Genomic DNA, 12,675 nt, shown 5'->3' with positions numbered 1-12,675 from the left:
CAAGCTGGAGATGGAAGGAAAATGGATTCTCCCATACAGCTTTGAGAAATTAATGCTGTCTTATTGACCCTTTGATTGTACCCAGTGAGATCTACATCAGATTTCTGACTTACAGAACTGTAAAAAAAAAAAAAAAAAAAATTGTATTTTGGTTATTTGTTGCAGTAGCAACAGAAAACACTGGTTGTTGTTCAGTCACTAAGTTGTGTCCACTCTTTGCGATCCTATGAACTATAGCACACCAGGCTCTTCTTTCCTCCCCTATCTCTGGAGTTTTCTCAAATTCATGTCCATTGAGTCGCTGATGCTATCTAACTATATCTCATTCTCTGCTGCTCCTTTCTCCTCTTGCCCTAGATCTTTCCCAGCATTGGGGTCTTTTCCAATGAGGAGTCTTTTTGCACAGGTGGCCAAAGGATTGGAGCTTCAGCATCAATTCTTCCAATGAATGTTCAGGGTTGATTTCTTTTAAGATTGACTGGTTTGATTTTCTTCAGGTCCAAGGGACTCTCAGGAATCTTCTCCCAGCACTACAGTTTGAAAGCATTAGTTCTTTGGTGCTCAGCCTTCTTTATGGTCCAACTCTCACATCTGTATATCTGACTCTTGGAAAAACCATAACTTTGACTATAGGGACCTTTGTTGGCAAAGTGATGTCTCTGCTTTTTAATACACCATTTAGGTTTACTATAGTTTTCCTTATAAGGAGCAAGCATCTTTTAATTTCATGGCTGCTGTCAACATCTGCAGTGATTTTGGAGTCCAATAAAATAAAATCTGTCACTGTTTGTACTTGTTATCCTTTTATTTACCATGAAGTGATGGGACCAGATGCCGTGATCTTAGGTTTTTGAATGTTGAGTTTTAAGTCAGCTTTTTCACTCTCCTTTTTTACCCTCATCAAGAGGCTCTTAATTCCTCTTCATTTTCTGCCATTAAAGTGGTATTATCTGCATATCTAAGGCCATTAATATTTCTCCTGACAATCTTGATTCCAGCTTGTGACTCATCCAGCCCAGCATTTCACCTGATGTACTCTGCATATAAGTTAAATAAGCAGGATGACAATATACATCTTTGTTGTATTCCTTTCCCAATTTTGAACCAGTCAGTTTTCCCATGTCCAGTCCTAACTTTTGTTTCTTGACCAGCATACAGCTTTCTCAAGCTACAGGTAAGGTGACCTGGTACATATGCAATTCATAATCCAGATGACATAGAAGATTGAAACAACTAGGCTCATAAAAATTTAAAAAGTAGACTTGCTACACATAACTAGAAACTTCAATAAACATATTAAACAGTGTAAGAAAATATTTTAATATGTATCAGATATGAAGAGCTAAAATTCCTAATATGTGATGAATTCTTACAATCTGAGGAAAACAAGACAAACACCCAGTTACAAAAATAGGCAAAATACATTAAGAGTTCAGGGGAAATATCTAACTAAGGATCTTAAATATAATAAGATAAAGGCAAAATAAACCTACTTTGAGAGGAAAGTTTCTGCTTCCAGAGAGATGAAATAGACATACTTTACTCTTTTTCTGTAAAACTGAAAACCCTGGTGATTGTGTGTGCTCAGTCATGTCTGACTCTTTGCCACCCGATGGACTATAGCCCATGAGGCTCCTCTGTCCATTGAATTTTTCAGGCAAGAATATTGAAGTAGTTTGCCATTTCCTCTTCCTGGGGATCTTCCCGATTCAGGGGCAGAACCCACTTCTCTTTCATCTTCTGCATTTACAAGTGGATTCTTTACCTTTGTCACCTGGAAAGTGCTCGAAAACCCTGGACATTATACATAAAACATACATAAGACTCAGAAGGGTTGAAAGAACTGGCTAGGAGCCTCCAGACCCAAGAAAGAGCACAGTAGTGAATTCCTTTGGCTTCTTTTTTGACTAATGTATCTCAGAGTTGGGGCTGAAGGAGCTGGTAACCCAGAGAAACAAATGCACACAGACAAAAATGACCTAAAAAAAGCCTGTTCTCTGGAACCAAATTCCCAGAAAGATGAAGTGTAGCAAAACACTCTACTCAAGGTAAACATCACAGACAAACCTGTGTCCTGACATTTCCCCAAGTCAGCAAATGTTGAAAGGGGAGCCTAGACTTCCACTGTTCCCAGGGAAGCCAAAGTTTCTACTTTCTAACCTGCTGCAGTGAAGCATTTCAAGCCCTTTGTTGGGAAGGTATAAGAGACCTAGTAAGGAGCTAGAACAATGTCACCACTGGAGGTAAAGAGTCCCCAACCTCACTCTCATGTCAGGAGAGACTGATCAGTTAGATAAAGTGAACTTTTATCCTCTACCTGGAAGTGAAAAAGCCCTCCCTCATCCCCCACTAAGGTGGAATTAAAGGAGGCCTAGGGGAATCAGGAATTTCACCACCACTCAGTTCTAATAAGGGCCCACCCACCCTTGGTCTCAGCGGAGGTCTCAGTGTGTTGAGTAGTGATGAGTCCCCATCCCTCCTCACCCACCCCCCATGCCGCCTGGGAGGTATCAGGGAGCTCTCATTCAGCAGTGATGAGAAGCACCCCACTCAGGTGTCAACAGAGCTGGAATGCTAGAGCAGAGAGAAGCAAGCCAGCTAAAACAGCAAGCTTAATAAGATATAGAAAGCTTAAATAGCATCATAGCATGATACCCAGACTTTCTAACTTGCAGTTATCGTTTAAGAATCAGGAAGATCTCAACCTAAGGAGGAAAACAAAGACAGATGGAAATGACAGGGGTAATAAAATTATCTGACATCTAAAACAGTCATCATAAGAATGCTTCAATGAGAAATTATGAACACACTTGAAACAACCATAATAGAAAGTCTCAGCACACAGATATGAAATATTAAGAAGAACTTGAATGGTGGAAATGTTAGCATTGAAAAATGTACCAGCTCAACAGCAGAATGGAGAGGAGAGAGGAAAGAATCGTTAACTGGAAGATATAAGAGCAGAATAATAGAAAGAAAATGACATAAAAAGAAAGAAGTAGAGCTTCAGGTCTGTGTGAGAGGACAATAAAAAAAGCAAACATTTTTATGAAACACAAAGGAGAGGAGAAAGAGAGGGCAACTGAAAAAATATTCAAAGAATGGTTGAGAACTTCCCCATTTAGCAAAAGACATAAAGATTCTTCAGGTATGAAAAACTCAGCAAATAGCAAAGAATTTCACACAAAGAAACACCATAGGTGAAATTCTAAAAAGTTAAAGAAAAAAATTATTGAAAGCAGCAAGAAAAAAAATTTCCATTAGAGAAAAAAAAAGTGAATGACACGGTATTTCTTATTAGAAACTGTGGAGTCCAGGAGGAAATGGCAAAACATTTTTTCAAGTGCTGAAAGAACTGTCAAGAATTCCGTATCTGACAAAAACATCCTTGAGGAATTCAGGGGAAATTAAGACATTCTCAGAAGAACAAAACTGAGATTACTTGTGGTCAGCAGACCTTTATTAAAAGAATGACTAGGAACCTCCCTGGTGATCTGATGGTTAAGAGTCTTCAGGGGGATACAGGGGCACAGTCTCCATCCTGATCAGGGGACTGAGAGAGGTACTCTAAACAGAAAAGGAATGATAAATAAAGAAATCTTGGATCATAGAAGGAAAGAATGAAGTAAAACAAACAAACAAACAAACAGATAAATATGGTAGACTTTGTCTTGTTGAGTTTTCTAGATTATTTTTGATTATTGAAGAAAAATGTATAATAATACTGAAAGTGATTCTCAATGAATGTAGAAGAAATATTAAAGGCAATTAAATTATAAATTTGTGAGGGTAAATGGATGTAATGGGGGAAAGTTTTTATAATTTCGGAGAAGGCAATGGCACCCCACTCCAGTACTCTTGCCTGGAAAATCCCATGGATGTAGGAGCCTGGTAGGCTGCAGTCTATGGGGTCACTAAGAGTTGGACATGACTTAGAGACTTCACTTTCACTTTTCACTTTCATGCATTGGAGAAGGAAATGGCAACCCACTCCAGTGTTCTTGCCTGGAGAATCCCAGCTGCTGTCTATGAGGTCACACAGAGTTGGACACTACTGAAGCGACTTAGCAGCAGCAGCAGCAGTTTTATAATTTATGCAAACTAGTAAAATTATGACATTAATAGACTGTGAAAAAGTTATGTTGTTGTTTAGCCGTCACTCAGTCGTGTCTTACTCTTCTGTGACCCCATGGACTGTAGCCTGTCAGGTTCCCCTCTGTTCAAGGGATTTTCCAGGCAGGAATATCACAGTGTGTCGCCATTTCCTTCTCCGGGCATCTTCCTGACCCAGGGATGGAACCCTGGCCTCCTGCATTGGCAAGCAGATTCTTTACCACTGAGCCACCTGGGGAAGCCCAACATGCATACTACATATTAGAAAAGTGGAAAAGTCTCAAATCAATAATCCAAGTCCCTAGCTCAAGAAATTTGAATAGCAAAACAAACCCAATGCAAGCATAATGAAGGAAAGGATAAAGGTAAGAGTAGAAATCAATGAAATAAAGTAGAAACATACATATCAGAAAAAGAATAAATTATCCAATCCCTGCTTGCATGCAACATAATTGTCTAAGAAGAAAATCTAAAGGAATCTATAAAAATATCCCAAGAATTTGTAAGTTTATCGTGCTAACAAAATACAAACAAAACAAAGAAAAGTCAATAGTATCTCTATGTACTACCAATATAATTGTGGGCATCAGAATTAAAATGCCATTTATGATTGCTTAAAAAACAAAATACTGAGGTGTAAGTCTAAAAAACCATGTACAGGACTTGTATACTGAAAACTACAAGATTCTGATAAATGAAATAAGAGAAAATATAAATCAATGGAAAGATCTTTTTAGGGATTGAAAGACTCAACATAGTAAAGATATAAATTCTCCCCAAAAAGAATATACAGATTTAATGCAATGTCAATAAAAATTCTATAAATCCTTTTGTTAATAAGCACAAAATTATTCTAAAATGTGCTGCTCTGCTGCTGCTAAGTTGCTTTAGTCGTGTCTGACTCTGTGCGACCCCACAGACGGCAGCCCTGTTCTCCAGGGAAGAGTACTGGAGTAGGTTGCCATTTCCTTCTCCCTAAAATGTGCATTGAAATGCAAAGGAACTTGAATTGCTAAAACAGCTTTGGAAAGGATGAATAGATAGGAGGAATATTTTATGACTTAGAATAGTCTTGACTTCAGTTTAAAACCATGTAGTATTGGCAGTGGAATAGATACACAGATCAATAGAACAGAACAGAGAACCAAGATATAGACTCACACAAATATGCCCTACTGATTTTGGACACACATTCAAGAATAATTCAATGGTGAAAAGAAGAACTTTTTGCTCTGGGGCTCCCCGGGTGGCACAGAGGTAAAGAATTCTCTCTATAAGGCAGGAGACATGGGTTCCATCCCTGGGTGGGGAAGATCCCCTGGAGTAGGAAATGACAACCGACTCTGGTATTCTTGCCTGGAGAATCCTGTGGACAGCAGAGCTGGCGGGCTATAGTCCATGGGGTTGCCAAGAGTCAGACATAGTTGAGTGACTGAGCACACAGCACACGCAGGAGCAATTAGCTATGTGCTCAGCTGGTAAAGAATCTGCCTGCCTCGCGAGAGACCCTGGTTTGATTCCTGGGTTGGGAAGATCGCCTGGAGAAGGGAAAGGCTATCCACTCCAGTATTCTGGCCTGGAGAATTTTCTAGTAGCATTCCTTTTTGCTTCCATGTTCTTTTCTCTTACTTACCTCCCTCTTATGTCCTCCCTCCCTTTTTGTTTTATTGTTTATTTTTCCTTTCCTCTCTTATTTTCCTGGTTGCCTCCGAAAATTATTTGGAGACCCTTTCATATTAAACATTACACACAATAATAATATTAGGGATACAAAATAATAGGAACTAAATGAAGCAATAACATTAAATTGTATTTGTGAGCATTTTAGGAGTTGCAGCCTATGATAGTATCTAAAATTGTCTCTAAATTTTCTCGGTAAGGATAAGAAGAAAAGCTATACTAAGGTATATAGTTTTATTATCTAAAATATTAAAGTGTATCTTAGTGTATGAAAAGACATTTCCCCTAAAATTTACTTAGCAGAATATTTTTGCAATGGTGTGGGTTTGAGAAACACTGGAGAATGAAGTGAACTTGACTTTAAAAAAATGTTTTTTGGATGGAGCTATCCTTAAAGTTATGCTTTATCACTAGCATTAATTCTAACATTTATCACTAACACACTTGAGGATCATTCCTGGATTATTCATTCCTTTAGTATAACTGTGTGGAATGGAGTGAACTGGGAATACACTCAAGCTGACTGCAGCTGCCTTGGCATGAAATTTGCAATTCCCAGTATCGATGAGCTTTCCAAGTATTTTCTATTCACAGTACTGTGAGAGTCCATAGAGAATGACCTTCCAAGTTCTTTACAGTTAAGTTTCTACTAATAATGTCTCACTACTCAAAGTGTGATTTGAGAATCAGCAGCAAGCATAATATAAGCTCAGAAAAAAGGTAGAGTCTCGGGCCCACCCTAGACCTACTGCTTTATAGCCTACATTTTAACAAGATTCCCCAAGTGACTCATATGTATATCAGATTTTTTTGCACATGCTTGGGGGCTCATAATTTAGGGACAGATCCACTTGTTGCCAAACTGGTAGGAGGAACCTTCCACTTGTCTAGACTATTGTTAGGGAAGAACAAAATATTGTTTTCTGTGAGCTTATATCAAGGAGTAAAGAAAAACTTTTCAAGTATAGGTATAACTTATTTCATTGTACTTCAGTTTATTGCACTTTACAATTTTTTTTTTTTTTTTTTTAACAAATTGAAGGTCTATGGTAACTATGCTTTGGGCAATGTTTCAAACTTTTCCAGCTTTATTATGTATGTTATTGTGATCTGTGATCAGTGATCTTTGATGGTATTGTTGCAGTTGTTTAGGAGAGACATGAACCACCTCATAAAACAGTGAATCTAATTGATCAACGCTGTGTATGTTTTGACTGCTCCTCTGACCAGCCATTCCTCCATCTCTCTCCCTCTACTCAGGCCTCCCTATTCCCTGAGACACAATATTGAAATTATGCCAGTTAGTAACCCTACAATGCCCTTCAAGTGATGGGAAGAATCACACATTTCTCATTTTAAATCAAAAGCTATAAGTGAGTAAGCTTAGTGAGGAAGGCATGTTGAAAGCCAAAATGCACCAGAAGCTAAACCTTTAGTACCAGTTAGCCAAGTTTTGAATGCAGAGGAAGAGTTCTTAAAAGAAAAATTTAAAGTGCTATTTCACTGAACTCATGAATGATTTTAAAAAATGTGAAAAGCTTTGTTACTGATATGAAGAAAGTTTCAGGGATCTGGATTGAAGACCAAACCAGCCATAACATTCCCAAAGCCTAATTCAGAGCAAGGCCTTAATCCTCTTTAATTCTATGAAGGGTTGAAAAGCTGCCAAAGAAAAAATTTAACCAGTAGAACTTAGTTGACAAAGTTTAAGGAAGGAAGCTGTCTCTACAACTTGCAAGGTGAAGCAGCAAGTGTTGATGTAGAGGGCACAGCAAGTTATCTAGAAAATCTAGCTGAGCTAATGAATGAAGGTGACTCCACTAAACAAATTTTCAGTGTAGACCAAATAGTCTTCCACTGGAAGAAAATACCATCTAGGACATTTAGAGCTAGAGAGAAATTAACATCTGGTTTCAAATCTTCAAAGGACAGGCAGACTCTCTTGTTAAGGGCTGATGCAGTTGGTGATTTAAAGTTGAAGTCAATGCTCCTTTATCCTTCTGAAAATCCTAGGACCCTTAAAAATTATGCTGAATCGACTTTTGGCTCTGTAAATAGGACCACAAACTCTGAATGATAGCACATACATTTATAACATAGTTTCTGGAATATTTAAGTCAACAGTTGAGATCTTTTGCTCAGAAAAAAAGATTTCCTTCAAAATCTCACTCCTCATTGACAAGGCACTTAGTCATCCAAGAGGCTGGTTAGAGATGTACAGTGAGATTAAGATTATTTTCATGCCATTACTATAACATTCATTCTGCAACCCAAGGATCAAGGAGTAATATAGACTTTCAAGTTTTATCATATAAGAAGTATGCTTCATAAATTTATAGCTGCCATAGATAGTGATTCCTCTGGTGGATGTGGACAAAGTAAATTAAAAGCTTTCTGGAAGCTATCCCCCATTCTTGATTTCATTAATCACATTCACGATACATAAAAAGAAGTAAAAATATCAAAATTCACAGGAGTTTGGAAGAGGTTGATTCTAACTTCTTCTTCGTGGATGACTTTGAGTGGTTCAAGACTTTAGTGGAGGAAGTAAATGCAGATATGCTGAAAATGGCAAGAAAACTAGAATTAAAGTGGAGTCAGAAGAAGAACAGCAAGGAGAGATAAAAAAAAAAGTCTTCCTCATTGATCAATGCAAAGAAATAGAGGAAAACAATAGAATAGGAAAGACTAGAGATCTCTTCAAGAAAATTAGAAATACCCAGGGAAAATTTCATGCAAAGATGGGCACAATAAAGGACAGAAATGGTATGGAGCTAACAGATGCAGAAGATGTTAAGAAGAGGTGGCAAGAATACACAGCCAAATGATACAAAAGAGATCTTCATGACCCAGATGACCACAATGGTGTGATCACTCACCTAGAGCCAGATGTCCTGGAATGCAAAGTCAAGTGGGCCTTAGGAAGCATCACTATGAACAAAGCTAGTGGAGGTGATGGAATTCCAGTAGAGCTACTTCAAATCCTAAAGATGATGCTGTAAAAGTGCTGCACTCAATATGCCAGCAAATTTGGAAAATTCAGCAGTGGCCACAGGACTGGAAAAGGTCAGTTTTCATTCCAATCCCAAAGAAAGGCAATGCCAAAAAATGTACAAACTACCTCACAATTGTACTTATCTCACATGCTAGCAAAGTAATGCTCAAAATTCTCCAAGCCAGGCTTCAACAGTACATGAACCATGAACTTCCAGATGTTCAAGCTGGGTTTAGAAAAGGCAGAGGAACCAGAGATCAAATTGCCAACATCCATTGGATCATTGAAAGAACAAGAGAGTTCCAGAAAAACATCTACTTCTGTTTTATTGACTACATCAAAGCCTTTGACTGTGTGGATCACAACAAACTGTGGAGAATTCTTATAGAGATGGGAATACCAGACCACCTGAACTGCCTCCTGAGAAATCTGTATGCCGGTGAAGAAGCAACAATTAGAACTGGACATGGGCCAACAGACTGGTTTCAACTTGGGAAAGGAGTACATCAAGGCTGTATATTGTCAACCTGCTTATTTAACTTATATGCAGAAAAAATCTTGCAAAATGCTGGACTGAATGAAGCACAGAGTGGAATCAAGATTGCCAGGAGAAATATCAATGACCTCAGATATGCAGATGACACCATTCTTATGGCAGAAAGTGAAGAACTAAAGAGCCTCTTGATAAAAGTGAAAGAGGAGAGTGAAAAAGTTGGCTTAAAGCTCAACATTCAGAAAACTAACATCATGGCATCCAGTCCCATCACTTCATGGCAAATAGATGGAGAAACAGTAGAATAAGTGGCAGACTTTATTTTTTTGGTCTCCAAAATCACTGCAGATGGTGACTGCAGCCACGAAATTAAAAAACACTTGTTCCTTGGAAGAAAAGCTATGACCAACCTAGACAGCATATTAAAAAGCAGAGACATTTTCAGCCGTAAAGTATTTTTAATTAAGGTTTGTGCATTTTTTTAGACATGGTAATATTCCACACTTGAGTGTACAGTGCAGTGTAAATATAAATTTTATATGCATATGAAACAAAAAAAGTCATATGACATTTTAATGCAATATCTAATTTACTGCAGTTGTCTGAAACCAAACCCACAATATCACCAAGGTGTGCCTGTAAAAGCATCATATGCAACTTTGTATTGGAGAAGAAGTTATATTTGGAGACAATAGACAGGTTAGACATATTTTTTGTCATAGGTGTATGAGTCTACCTGTTGATTTTCTGCATTTAGTATGAAAGTAGACTTCAAAGATATTCATATTATTCACCAGTAAACAAGCCACACACTGCTCTTTAAAAAGGTTTTGTGTGGAGCTGTGCCCGAGGCAAGAGGGATGTTATCACTAACTAACTAGCATTGGTACTATCACTTTCTTTTGTGGATTATTTATTCCTTTAGCCTCAACTATGTGGGAATGCTTTGTGCTTTGACTTTCTTTGGCCAAATGATGGAAATTTTATTCATCATTGTGAAGTATAGAATAATATAGAAGTATACTCTTTTACTAATACATGAAGGTAATATTTATAAAACAATTTTTTACATGATTTTGAAAGAAAAGTTAGAAATGGGACCAGACTCAGTGCAATGTGGCCCTAATATTTTATTCACAATTATTTGCTGGGTAGTCTCAGAAGTTACTTAACTTCCTTGACCCTTTGTTCTTCCTTTGCAAAATGAAATAATGAATGAATAATAAAATTCATGTTTTAATTTTATAGAAGCAATACATATTATAGTAATATGTTATTAATTTGGCTTTTATTTTGTTTGGAAATCCAAGATTTTATGGTACATTTTGCTTTTGGGAGATGATATGTAAGCAGAATAGATTCATGATTATAAAAAAATGGTTTGACTTCTTCATTTAGAAGTCATGTATAAAAACTAGAAAAATGTACATATTTCCTGATATTCAATCTTAGGGAATTGTAGTTCAAGCTGCAAGGGTTTGATTATGCAGCTGTGTTTATTGAGATAACTTTGGACTAAATCTTGGGGAAAAAAAAAATCTCTTCCAGGAAGTCTACCACTAAAGATTTTAAGTTCCACTGAACCTGCTAGTATGGGGTTTCTCAAACACTGAGATTACAGTGATAATGCAAAAGTTCTCATTACACCACATTTTATAAAATAAAAAAATGACTAACAAATCTTGATAAATGTTAAAGAAAAAATAGTTCAGTTCCAGTGTTTGAACATCTGTGTTTCTTTTAATTCAAATGGCTATATTGGACACTTTCAGTGCAAGCTGAAGAGAGTTTTGGAGATTAGGTTTAAGAAACGCTGCCAAGTAAGCTGAACGAGAGCAGATTGTTAGCATTATCTCGCAGACAAGAGCACACTGTAACTGATTTCAAGATTCCTTTCCTCCTTACCCTATAAAATATTGCTTTCTGAGATAACATATCTGGTATATATACTTACTAGGGACTCTGAAGTTGGAAACAAGGATTTGGCATCAAAAGTGTAACAGGGTAGTATGATGGTGACAAGAAGAAATTGCCAATTCCTGAGAAGAGTTGGGAGTTGGGGAGTTTTTAGTGCTATCAGAATCTTCATGCTTTCATGGAAAGTTAACTACATAGTTTGTTGATATAAAAAAGTCAATACTATGCATTTCTGACTAGGACTTCTATAAAAGATACAAAGAGACACATGATATTAAGAGGGAGAAGTTATGGGTTCTTCAAATCTTTGAGTTTGGGCCACAAGCATCTCACAAGTGTTCCATATGACCTGAGGAGCAGAACACCTTCTACTCAATATCTTAGTTGCTGGGTGCCAGGGTCCAGCCTTGGCAGGATCCAGGGGATACCCTCAGGATGAACAGCGTCGGTGAGAGAGAGACATGAGACCAGCCTTGATGGGGCCAATTCTGCGAGGCAGAGAGAGAGAGAGAGAGAGAGAGAGCGACCAGACGGTGGTGCAGCAGGGTCTGGCAGAGTCTGGCAATGCTTTATTTTTCACCGTGGCTTTTATACCCTAAATTAGTACATTTCTAAGGGGAAGATAGTTTAACATTACATCAGTTTGTTCTTCACAAAACCAGGGTGTTTTCTGCATGCTTCTTTGTTTATGAGGGTCTTGTACATTATCTTCTGGCCTTGGGGCCTATTGACATTTTATGACCTAGGTGAATGCAAAGCTGTTTTCCGTAATCTATTCTTTAATGAACACAAAGGTCAGTCCTTTTGCAGAAGTTATCAGTTAAATTTATCTAAAAGGTTCACCACACAAAGACTCTGCAGCTCCAGTGAGGCAGCGCCTGTTTAGCATTCCTGGTTAAAATTAACAATTCTAAACTCTTATTTTTCTAAATCTTTAACTATAACTGCTTTTAGAATAGTATTTTATGTTCTCTAATAGGGCTTCCTCATCCCCAAAGGGCTCTGTGCCTATTAGGGCCTTTATGTGATCAGGTTCTTTATGCTGTTTATGATTAAGGTGTTGTGAGCAGTCATGTGCATTAGTACGCATTTGCCAAGCAGGCTAGAATGCCGGCAAAGGGGTCTAAATTGAAACACTCCTTTCATCCTGGATAATCTTATAGGATACCACTGTCAGGCGGACATATTAATTAAAGTTCTAAGTTGATTCTGTTTGGAAAGAGATCGGGGAAGGCCTTCTACCCGTGTCACAGAAATTAGAGAGTAGTCTAATATAGCAAGCATCAGAAAGACAGAGATCATCTTTAAGGTGAGCGCCGGGGCAGCTTTTTGAAATCCCTGAGGTCCTGATCTGCCTTGCTTGTCAGGTCTCCTCTTCATGACCTTGTCATGGGTGGGATCTCCTGTGCTGGCTCCCGGCATCTGGGGTCTTATTACTATAGTACCTTCAGTCCTTCACAAATAACAGCTGATACTG

The sequence above is a fragment of the Cervus elaphus genome, chromosome 33 (genome assembly GCF_910594005.1).
Source record: "Cervus elaphus chromosome 33, mCerEla1.1, whole genome shotgun sequence".
NCBI classification, from domain to species: Eukaryota; Metazoa; Chordata; class Mammalia; order Artiodactyla; family Cervidae; genus Cervus; species Cervus elaphus.
The sequence above is the reverse complement of the archived record's forward strand: the minus strand, read 5'-3'. Positions refer to the sequence as shown.